Source organism: Panthera tigris, chromosome B4, assembly GCF_018350195.1.
Source record: "Panthera tigris isolate Pti1 chromosome B4, P.tigris_Pti1_mat1.1, whole genome shotgun sequence".
Taxonomy (NCBI): Eukaryota; Metazoa; Chordata; class Mammalia; order Carnivora; family Felidae; genus Panthera; species Panthera tigris.
In genome coordinates this window covers 77,764,059-77,773,505 of record NC_056666.1, presented here as the reverse complement: position 1 = coordinate 77,773,505, position 9,447 = coordinate 77,764,059, and the positions used below count along the sequence as shown (strand labels likewise).

The 9,447-nt window shown below is 55.0% G+C and overlaps 1 protein-coding gene across 3 annotated transcripts in view; it reads right to left on the bottom strand.

Moving 5' to 3' along the window:
- ATG101 (autophagy related 101) overlaps positions 1–1,404 on the bottom strand; it is a 6,540-nt gene extending 5,136 nt beyond the window's left edge. The window contains exons 1-2 of one of the 3 annotated variants that reach the window (XM_042992346.1): positions 1,312–1,404; positions 927–1,049 (exon numbers count right to left, since the gene is read on the bottom strand). The gene's annotated coding sequence lies outside the window, so the exon portion shown is untranslated. Of the gene's footprint in view, positions 1–926; positions 1,050–1,131; positions 1,245–1,311 lie in introns of those variants that run through there. The other 2 variants (XM_042992347.1, XM_007073051.3) reach the window with 2 other exon arrangements.
- Between the last annotated feature and the right edge of the window lie 8,043 nt (positions 1,405–9,447).

The following is a 9,447-nucleotide window of genomic DNA, read 5'->3' as shown; positions in this document are numbered from 1 at the left end:
ACAGCTCAGAGATCAAGCTGGTTCTGCCTCTCACTCGGCTATCAGCCCGGGTCTACCTGTCCTAGCAGGCATCTCTTCACGAGATGTTATACAGTCTTGTCTCTCCCACTAGACCTTTCCTGGAGGGCAGGGACCAGATCATACTCGAAACTGGAAACTCAGTACTCAGAAAGTACTTACAAAGTAACTGCTCAATTCACCCTGACCCAGGAGCTCCAGGTCCTTCCGAGGGCTACTGAATTGGCTTCTACACTCAGGAGGAGGGGGGTTCTCCCGCTCATTTCTGCCCTCTATTCACGCGCTTCCATTCATACTCCCAGTTCTGGTCCAGCTCCCCCTTCTTCCACCACTTCCCCCTCTTGCGTCCCCCACAAACCTCCAAACAGGCCACTGGAGCGCCTGGGTGGCTCAGTCAGTTGAGCGTGGGACTTCGGCTCAGGTCATGATCTCGGCGCTGGTGGGTTTGAGCCCCACATCCGGCTCTGTGCTGACAGCTCAGAGCCTGGAGCCTGCTTCGCATTCTGTGTTTCCCTCTCTCTCTGCCCCTCCCCCCCCCCTTGTGTTCGTTCGTTCTCTCTCTCTCTCTCTCAAAAATAAACATTTTTTAAAACTTAAAAAAAAAAAAAAAAAACAGGCCACTTTTTTCTTTTGCCCCACGCCCAGGCTCTTCCCCCATTCTAAGCACTGTTGTAGGAAACACTCCTGCAGGAGGCCAGTACTGACCAACTCCAGCCTCCTTCCCACAGCAAGCCACCTCTGGTCTGTGATGAGCCTGTCTGTCCCCTTCCCCTCACCCCCGCCTCCGGTGAGCAGCGAGCCCTCCAGAGCAGGGCGCGAGAAGTCGCCTCCCTCTGGTCCCCCTCCAGGCCCAGGTCTGCAGAGCACTGGGCCATGCTGGAGCCCCGGGCACCCCCATGCCCACTTACGTGTACAGGCTGGAGCGCGGGTGACTCAGGCTCTGCCCATGCCTTTCCTCCTCCCCACGCGCAGGCGCCCACTCCGCAGGTGCTCTCCGACCTCCGCGCCTGCGGCTGAGCGCTAGGGACGGACTAAAAGCAAAAACAAGGCTCGGCGTCAAGACACTCTGGCGGGCCGCAGAAGGACCCTCCTCCCGGGTCCCGTTTCTCCCACCGCCACTACTCCAAGGTCCAGGGTCCGGGGAGGAGCTGCCTCCTGAGGTCCCGGGGGTGGCGCCCCGCGCCCACCCCGGCCGCGCTCTGGAGTTCGAGGCGCGCCGTCCCTCCCGCCGGCCTGGGGAGTGCCCGCGCTTGCACCCGGGAAGGGGGCAGACGGTTTAAAACGGTCCCCCACCTCCGGAGCCCGCGTCCGAGAGCCCACGACGGTTCGGTCCCCTAGCCGCGGGCGCCAGGCCACCGCGGCAGGAGGCGGCGCCGGCGGCGGAAGTTCGCGCCTCGGCACCCCCCCTCCCAGCGGGGCGGGTTCCACCGGCTCCATCGGCCTCCGGCGGGGGCGCGAACTCCCGTCCGGCCGGGCTCCGCAGCCAGCGCAGCCGCTCGGTCCGCCTTACAGTCACGCCGGCGGACACAGGGAGCCACATACTGCTCCGCAAAATCATGCTACTTTTTTCTTGATTACCTCTCGCGTTTTAAGATTTGAGGGTGAGAAGTATCCCCCTCTCTTGGACGAGTCCATTCACTCCCACCACCGAGAATGTTGTTGTGTTTCGGCTGGGACCACGCACTTCCGCCATAGAGATGAGAGGGAAGGAGAGGCCAGTGAGCTCTGTGCCGCCTCCCAAGGCGGAGAGGAGTCATCGGCGGCGAGCCAGTCCCCAACTCTGGGCGCAGAGCCCTGGACGGGGCGTCTATCCCTCAAGATGAAGGGGGTGCCATTTGGAGAGGTGTCCTGGAGATGATTCCAAGCCAGGGCGCTGCATGATGCTGAATGGATGGCAAAACTTTAGCTTGGCCAGTGTGCACAATAGACAGGATCCCTGGCCCCACAATGCTGGAGAAAGAGGCTTAACCTTAGTCTGTTATCTCCATACAGGGCCATTACTTAATGTTCTACCGTGACCGATCTGGTAACAATTGTAAGGCTCGTAATTCTGCCATCGCCCCCTGTGTCAGCATCTTGACATCACTCATCTTTTCTGTATCACTCATTTTCTCCTGTATAAGGGAGGCGCTGTTGTGACGATCACAAGAAATAATTCATATGAAAGACCTCTGTGGAATGTAAAGTGTTATGCGAATACGAGTGCGTTTTTAGTGCTCTGTAACTTCTGGGAGCATATCTGGTATTCCGTGTAGATTGTAAGCCCAAGGCAGGCAGAAGTTTGTTGTTTTGTTAGTGGTCACAGAGCCTGGCATGCCCCAAAGGAGACACTCCTGAGTTGTTTACTTGAGGATTAGGATGCTCATTTTCCTAACACACATTTTCTCTCCCCAAATCATAATAGATAACGTTTATTGAGTGGAATGTGAAGAGTATAATTCTAAGTGCTTTGTATATATTAATGTAAGCCTGATATCAATCAATCCTAGAAGGCCGATAAAGAAATGGACACTGGGAAAGGTTACGTAACTTGCCCAAGTTCACCCAGTAAGCGGCAGAGCCTGGGATTCAAATGCAGGAGTCCACAGGGCTACCGAAGTTCTCTTTCTGGTTTCTCCACCCTAACCCTCCCCATACACTACTGTTCTCCAATACACCCCATCCAAAGCCTGCTCTCTAGTGGGAAAATGCCTTCATTAGTAACGTTTGCCAGTGATGGCTGATTTGAACTACAGGACATCACTGAATGCAGAGTCCAGAATGAATGAAGGATCACATTTTGATCATCAGAGATAAAATGGGCTCTCGAGTAGCAGTACCAGCACCAGCTGGCTCCAGCACACCACTACCACCACCTACCCCCACCACCCCCCACGCACTTGAGGCTTCCCCTCTCCCATCCAGTTTTTCTAAACTCCTTTTCTGGCTGACCTTTACCCCCTCCTCATCTGTTCCCTATCCCTTCCCCCATCTCCCCCTAGTTGTGCCCTTGTGAAGCCTTGGTCTCTGGTTTGTCTCTGTCCCAGGTGCAGCTACCTCTCCCCAGGCAGCCTGGGAGTACCTCCAGGGCCTCAGCAAGAAGAAAGCTGCCTGCCTTACAGACCAGCAACCTCTTCCAGAGCATGGTCTTAACCAGGAGGGAATCAGCATAAAATATTGGGAGGGGAGAGTGCGTGAAGAGCAAAAAAAGGGGGGACCCAAGGAGGTTAGAACCAGCCCTGGGTGGGTGGGGGAATCAGAGCTTAACTCCCAGAGACTGCCAGTCAGTGAAGGGAGTGGCTGATCTCTCCTCTACCCTTGAGACCCTCCATCTCGGGGCCCTTCAAGGCCACTGTCCTGACTTCATAATCATCCCTGGTACCAATACTGATCCTTACGAGGCACACTGCCAGCAGTTCAAATGCACTACTGTGTTGATTTCTCCAGCTACCTTTGAAGGTAAATACAATTTGCTCCCAATTTACAGATAATGAAACTGAAGTTCAATGATAAGTAGTAACTTACTTTGATAGCTAATTTTATGTGTCAACGTGACTGTGCCTCAGAGTGCCCAGCTATTTGGTCAAACATTCTGGATGTGTCTGTGCAAGGGTGTTTTCTAAATGAGATTAACATTTGAATCTAGTAGACTTGAGTAAATCAGACTACTGCCTCCCCTAATGAGGGTGGGCCATATGAAATCAGTTGAAGGCCTGACTAGCATAAAAGGGCTGACCCTGCCATGAGTAAAGAGAACTCCTGTCTGGCTGCTTTCAAGTTCAAGTTGGGACATTGGATTTTTGTTTTGTTTTGTTTTTTTTTTTTGGTTGTTTTTTTTTTTTTCTACTTTCACACTTGAGCTGAAATATCTGCTCTTCCTGGGTCTCCCACTTGTCAGCATCTGGAACTATACCCTCAGCTCTCCTGAGTCTCCAGCTTTCTGGCTGCAGATCTTGGGACTTGTCATCCTCCATAATTACATTAGCCAATTCCTCATAATAAATCTCTTCCTATAGATATGCATTCTATTAATTCTGTTTCCCTGTAGAACCCTGACTAATACACTTGCCAAGGCTGCATGCTTCTCCAGCCTCATTCCACTCACTCTTGTCCCTCCTCCAAAACTCATCCTGTCCCTGGAGCCTTCCCTGCCTGAGGATGAAGCCCTCCTCAGGGTCCTATGCCCGTGTGGGTGATCCTGTCAGGGAGAGAGGGTCTTGGCCCAAAAAGTGAGTCGTGTGGAATGAATTATCCCACCCTGTGCCACTCCTTTGATGAGCAGGATGTAATCTTTTTTTTTTTTTTTTTAAAGATTTTATTTTTAAGCAATCTCTACACCTAACCGTGGGACTGGAACTTACAACCCCGAGATCAAGAGCCGCATGCTCTACCGACTGAGCCAGCCAGGCGCTTCTTCAAGTTGTAATCGTTTATTCATTCACTCGTTCGTTCATTCATACCACACACAGGTAACTGTCCACACACTGTGCCCATGCCATACCAAGGTGGACAAATCGCAATGTGGCCCTCTGGGAGCTCAAAGTCTTGCAGAGGAAATGGACCAAGGGATACACCTGGGCAAGAGAACACAAGACATAGTATGAAAGAAGTGGCAGCCGTCTCTACCGGGACCAGAGGGGGCCAAGATTGAGACTACTGCTGTCAATCTCCGAGGGATGTCTGTGGGAGAGAAAGTGACACACTGAGAGTGGAGAAGAAGCCGAAGCACTGCTCTCGGCAAGGTGGGACACCAGAAGAAAAATGGAAAGGCTGCGCTCCAGAGAGCACAGGATAGCAATGTGAAGGGACAGGCAAGAAGGAGGGAGGGGTTCCAGAAAAAAGTGGAGCTACAGGGAATTATGGGAGGGGGGGCTTCCTGGAGAAGGGGAAACACAAAGGCTTGGGGAGAGAGGTCTCATTGAGAGCAGAGGGTGGAAACTGAGGCTTCTGAGGCAGGAGAGACAAAGACAGAGAGAGCAGACTTCTCAGTCAGAGCCCAGCACCATGGCCAGCCAGGGAGCCGGGTGACTGGCTGAGGCCCTCGGAGCCAGGACGGCAGCAAAGGCCTGTGAAGGGCCCTTGAAGGCCAACCCAAGACCTTGGGAGTAAGCAGCTGGCTTTGCGCGGTGAGTGTGGCCTTGGATGGCCCCACCCCATTCTAGCATGTGCCCAGGGGAGAGCTGAGCCCTGAAGCTGGCCCTGCAGGCCACCCCCATTCGCTCCGGAGCTGACCCCAGTGGCGTCACAGGGAGTGACTCAAGCCCCAGCAACAACAATGAGTGGGACTGACGTCAGGCCGGGGGCTCCTGATGGTGCCTAGCCTGGCCGGGGTAGCCAGCACCCTGTCTGCTGACCCTGTAACCCTGGCCAGGCTGTGGGGCTGAGGAGAATCAGCTGTCGGACTTCTGACATCTGCCCCCTGGGATTCTGAGCAGGGGCTCCAACACCTCCCACCCCAACACCCCCTCCTCCGAGGCAGAGGAAATGGCTGGGCTTCCGACAGAGTGGCAAAGAGCGTGAGAAAGAGGCACCTCCCAGCTCCAACCTCATCAGGCAGCCTCTAGACCTGGCCCCGGCTCGGAGTTACCATGTCCGCAGCCTATTCTGGAGGCTGCGGGGATCTGTCCCTCGTGTTGCGGAAGGGCGGTGGGTGTCTTTCTCTGTGAAGGTCTCTGTGTTTGTCTCTCTGGCCAAGTTGGGGTGGGGATGGGGCTTTATTTCTGTGTCTGTCCTCAGGGGTAAGGGGCCTGTCATCTCTCTGTCCTGAAAGGTCTTTGCATCTGTCTCTTTGGGAGGCATGTGTGTATCTGTTCTTTGGGCCAGAGGATTCTGTGTGACTGTCTTTGCAAAAGGAGAGGGCTATTTACCGCCGCCCCCACCCCCAGTAAAGGGATCACTCTATGTACCCCCTGGTTTCTTGTCAGGCCAGGGGCATCTATCTATCCTCATGGTACCCCAGTTTACCTAGATTGGGGTCCAGGTCTCCAAGGCTGGGCTGGGTGGGGGCCTCGTCCCTCTGATGTGCCAGACCAGGAGGGCAGCTACAGTCAGCATGTTGCCTGCCTGGCTTGCAGCTGGGCACCGCTCCCTGCTAACACAGCATGAACCAGAACAGCGCCCCCACCCTTCCCCCGATGCCTCCCCTCCTGGCCCCGCTGGTGCCTCCAGGTGCCTGAGTAGGGGCGGGACAGTGCCAGTGCCTGGGTCAGACCTTGAGGAGGCCTCAAGTGGCCCCCCAGCCTGGCAGGATCAGGGCCCAGCAGGCGGCAGAGGGGAGCCAGGGTGGTAGGGAGAACAACGGGCGCATGGGGTGGAGGAAAGGAGGCAGAAACCCAGGCCAAGGCCTCCAGGGCCCCCTAGTCCTCAGACCCACTCTGAGTCTAGCTGGGGACCCTGGAATGGGCCACCTGCCCTCGGAATGTCCCTGGCTGTGTGGGGAAGGAGATATTGGGGTGGGGGAGTGCTTTTGCTCAGCCTCGCACTAATTCCTTCCTGCCCTCATAACTGGAGCCTGGAGGTTTTAAAGTCCCACTCGCCAGCCTAGGCCTTACCGAAACAGCCCCTAACCAGGGCCAGCCTGGAGCAGGGGTGAAGGCAGAGGTTTGGGGCTGGGCTCTGGCTGCTCCCCGGAGGACCGGGGAGGGGGGCGGTGGGGACGCTGCAAGGAAGGCCAGGCCTGGACAGGGCTGGAAGGTGGAGGCACAGAAGCTCACCCCATTAGCCTTATCTTCTGAGGAGGCCCAGTGGTTCTGAGGTCTCCACTGGCATCAGAGACTCTGGTGGGGGCTGGGGCCAGTTCAGATTTAAGCTAAAACTCCCTGGGGATCCCTAGGTAGGCCTGGCTCGTACAGAGGGACATGCCTAACACAGCTGCCTCAGGTCTGTGAAAGGACATCACTAACAACCTGCTGACTGTCCAGCCACCACACGCGGCCTCCCACCTCTGATGGGCTCTCACCGGCTCCCCTCCGCAGCCGCACAACAGCTACCTCACAGCTTGGCACACTGGACACTCGGAGCTGACCATGTGGCACAATACGCCTGGAGCACAGTGTGGTTGCCCGTGACCTTCAGAAGCTTCTCAGCTTCCTTGAGGCCAATGTTTTGCCACCTCCCTCCATAACCAAGTCCTGGTGACCAGAGCCCAGGGATGAAGCAGTTTCCTCCATTCCAGGCCCCAGAGGAGGGTCGTTAGGCACAGACTCTGGGGTATAGAGCACCCACTCAGATCCTAGACCTCAGAGCCACCCCAACCCCAGTCACAATGGCACTTCAGGGCTGGGGAGGGGGCCAGGGCCTCTGGGCACAGGGCCCAGCGTGGGTGGGGTGGGGGGGAGACAGGGAGGCAGGCTTCCTGGGTCTCCATGTGAGGACAAACGGCAGGCTTTGAGGCCTCGGAAAATCCCGCCTGGGATTCCAGGCCCTGCCAGCGTCACTGCCTTTTGACTATTGTCCCCGTCGGAAATGGGCCCAGCCCCCGGCTAGCTGGGACAGAGCAGCCATTGTGAGGCCCCACCAGGCTCAATGCCCCCTTGTTTGCCCTCCCAGCCCCTAGCAAGACTCGGAGGCCAGTTCTTCCAGTTGCTCAGTGGAAAGAAAGGGCCTGCCTCCAGGCTCCAGCCCTTGGGCGGGGCAGGGTGGGGCAGGGCGGGGCTGGAGAAATCAGCCTCCCACCGTGCACCCCAATCCCCAGCCTTGGAAAGAAGCCACCGTCCCTGATGGAGTTTCTTTTCATTTACAAGGCCCTGGGCAGGGAGACCTAGCGGGTTAGCGGTTAGGTAGTTAGACACACCCTGCTCAGCCACTTCCAAGCCAAGTGACCTTGGCAAAGTCATTTCCTTTCCTCCTCTTTTGTAAAAGGAGCAGCTGTCTATCATTTCTTGGGTGTTTGCTTCACACCAGGCACTGTTTGAAACACTTTGCATGTATGCTTTCGTGTGATCGTTATAGTAACTTTATGATATAGATACAATTACTTCCCCCTTTATAGCTGAAGGTACTAAGGCACAGAAAGGTTAAGTAACTTATCCAAACTTCTACAGCTAGGTAGGGCTGGAGCCAAGATTTAAAGCCAGGCAGTCCGGTTCCAGGTTCCTTGCTCTGTAGTACTTTGCTGCCCTCATAGGGTGGTAGTGAGGGCTAGAAATAACAAATATCATATGAAAAGAACTTAGTGGGTGATGGAACATTGTACGGGGTAGCTATTTTCACTTTGGGGCTTAGATATCTATACAGACCAAGATTCTCCATTGCCCGCCCCGTGCCCAACCCCTGCCGGTGTTCAAGCACCTAAGTGGCCCTTTTGCCTTCCTCCAAGGGCCTGCCTTGTGCTCCACATCTATCTTTGCTAAAGTCAGGGATATAGAAGAGAGTGACCCAAAGAGAGAAGAGTCAGTTCAGTCCCACAACTGGTGGGAGATTTCCCAGCAAGCTCTGCTCCCAACCGGAGTACTGCCCGACCCACCTTCCCACTGGGCAAACAGGAAAACCAAGGCTCAGGGAGGAAGAGGGGCTTTTCAGAGAGCAGCATGGAGTTGGAGGCAGGGCTAAGAATAAAATCAGATCTCCTCACTGAAACTGAACCCCCACCCCGCACCTTGCGAAGTGCTGTGCTTTAACAAAGGCTCACTCAGGGACTCGGGCGCGGGGCGCTAGGAACACATGCTTCCAGAAGTCCACCCACTGTTGGAGGTGGTGGTCACCATGCACAGAGCCAAGGGCTCCCCACCCCAACCACTTGTGGACTCTTCAGAAGGCCTGGGGCTGGACTGTCTTCCTGGATCCCAAGTGAGAGCATGTGGTTGAAGGCTTCTTGGGGAACCTGCAGGCTATGGCTAGAGCACTGGGAAAGGCACCTGATTCTAGCTTTGGAAGAAAAGCCCTATTTTGTATGACTTCTATCCACCCAGGGGCCCCAAAGGTGGAGAGTCAAGAGTCCTGGGGCAAGTGTTGTGAGAAACAGGTGTAAGGGGCATTGCTTTCAGGTCTCTTGCCAAGTCCTCGAGAAGGAATCAATGCAGCTAGACTGAGCTCAGTGAAGGGGGCTAGACGCTGCCAGCAACCTTGGGCCTCAGGTTGGGGTTGATCTAGGTTCATGTTTCTCAAAAAAGTGGCCCTGAGACCACTTGCATCACAAGCACTGTGGCTGCTTAGTGAAAGTGTAGATTTGTGGGCCCTACCCCTCACCAAATCTGAATTTATGACATAGATCCTAGGAATCTGGGAGCCCCTGGGTGGCTCAGTCAAGTGACCAACTTCGGCTCAGGTCATGATCTCATGGTTTTTGAGTTCAGGCCCTGAGTCAGGCTTTGTGCTGATGGCTCGGAGCCTGGAGCCTGCTTCAGATTCTGTGTCTCCTTCTCTTTCTCTGCCTCTCCCCTGCTTGGGCTCTCTCAAAAATAAATAAATGCACATTTAAAAAACTTAAAAAAAAAAAAAAGCTCCTAGGAA